Consider the following 1,921-nt stretch of genomic DNA (forward strand, 5'->3'; position numbering starts at 1 on the left):
GACCATATTTATATCGCTTGTCTCCGCCTGTACTTTCTGTACTACCTCGAATCGTACCGCTACGCACCATAGCTGCGGCGTGTCTCTTCTGCGATTGCTTAGGCGGCGGAGACGGCTGACGTTGCTTAGTTGGAGCAGGAGGAGTGGCCTGACGCTGTGCCGGACTTGAAGCAGGAGGTGTGGCCTGACACGGTGTCGGACTTGAAGCAGGAGGTGTGGCCTGACGCTGTGCCGGACTTGAAGCAGGAGGTGTGGCCTGACAGGTGTCAGACTTGAAACAGGAGGAGTGGCCTGACGCTGTGCCGGACTTGAAGCAGGAATCTGCTCACACGTTCGTGGACTTGGAGGAGCGGGAGTCTGCTGACACGATGGCGGACTTCGAGGAGGAGTCGGCAGACGCGGTGTCGGTGGATTTCGAAAGATGATGCAATCCTTTCTCCATAGGATGATACGATGTATGGCCTCTCCCATTGTGTGCTCGTCATCACCTCCAGGAATGTCAAGATCTAGCCCCGAATATGGGTCCACCACCTCATCAACCAAGACACGAGCATAGCCCTCTGGAATCGGGGCGCAATGGAAGGTTGCTTCGGGGGTAATTGTAAAAGCAACGACGTCCGCCACCTTCATGGATATGTTCTTCATTTTGAAGTGTAGCTCATAGTTAGTGTTCTCTATGATGTCATCCACAGGGTATGTATCCAGCAGTGCGTCGCCCGGGGCGGAACCAACGCTGCTTCTCGGCATGGATGGGACGGTGCTATCCAATGCTGGATGATCATCCGCTTGTTCCTGCCGCTGCTGAGACCCCCTTTCCTGGCTAAGTGAGTCGATCTGCTGCTGCTGCTGCTGCTGCTGGAATTTGAGTGCCAAGTCCGCGTGCCTTGCTTCTAGGCGTTGAAGGCGTTCCGCGTCCTGCTTCCTCTGCTCCTCCTCCAGCTTCCTCTTCTTCTCCTCCTCCATCTTCTTTCTTGCACGGGTCCTGTAGTCGTCGTTCCATTCCGAAAAGCCCTCATACCAGGGAATAACGCCCTTGCCTCGTGTTCTTCCCGGGTGTTCAGGATTTCCCAGGGCGAGCGTAAGCTCGTCGTTCTCTCTGTTGGGCGTGAACACCCCCTTTCGAGCATCTTCTATTGCGTCAAGTAACTTTTGTTCTGCTCCTTTTAGACTTGCCTTCTTCGAAACCAAGCCTGTCTTCGGGTCCAACGCCCCCCCCCATGCGCATAGAACCAAGTTCTGCACCTGGGGGGCCAGCTCCTAGTAACCAGAGTGACCCCTGCATCCTCCATCTCTTGCTCAGACTTATCCCACTTAGGCATTGCCACCGTGTAGCCACCTGGACCCAGCCTATGGAACTGCGTCTTTTTTGCGGCATTGGCCTTGTTTTTTCTAGACCGTTCCTTAGATAATTCAGATTCCTTGAATTTCACGAAAGCGGGCCAGTGTTCTCTTTGCTTCTCCAGTGTTCCCTTGAATTCTGGAGTCTTCCTTTCTGCAGCAAGGTAGTTGGCCCATACAGTTTTCTTGTGGGTGTTGAATGCAATTGCCATCTTCTTAAGAGCAGCGTCCTTGACTTTCTGCACATCTGCATCAGTGAAATAATCTGGTAGGGTGAAATGTTCCATCAGAGATTCCCAAAGCTTTTGTTTTGCTCTATCGTCGACCCAAGTAACATCTAGGCGTTTAGTTTTTGGCTCTTTCCATTCTTGACTGGAGATCTGGAGTTGGTCCTTCACAAGAACTCCGCACTGACGAACGAACTTGTTCGCAATGTTCTTAGGCGTGAGGGGTTCACCACTAGCTTTGATGGAATCGATGTTGTACTTTACACCCTCCTTCAACTTTTTGCCCGGGCCGCGCTTTGTCCTGCTGTCTATAGAAGCAGATTTGCTCGATCCGGAGGGCTGAAAGAAGAAAAATT

Source organism: Triticum aestivum, chromosome 7D (genome assembly GCF_018294505.1).
Source record: "Triticum aestivum cultivar Chinese Spring chromosome 7D, IWGSC CS RefSeq v2.1, whole genome shotgun sequence".
NCBI lineage: Eukaryota > Viridiplantae > Streptophyta > Magnoliopsida > Poales > Poaceae > Triticum > Triticum aestivum.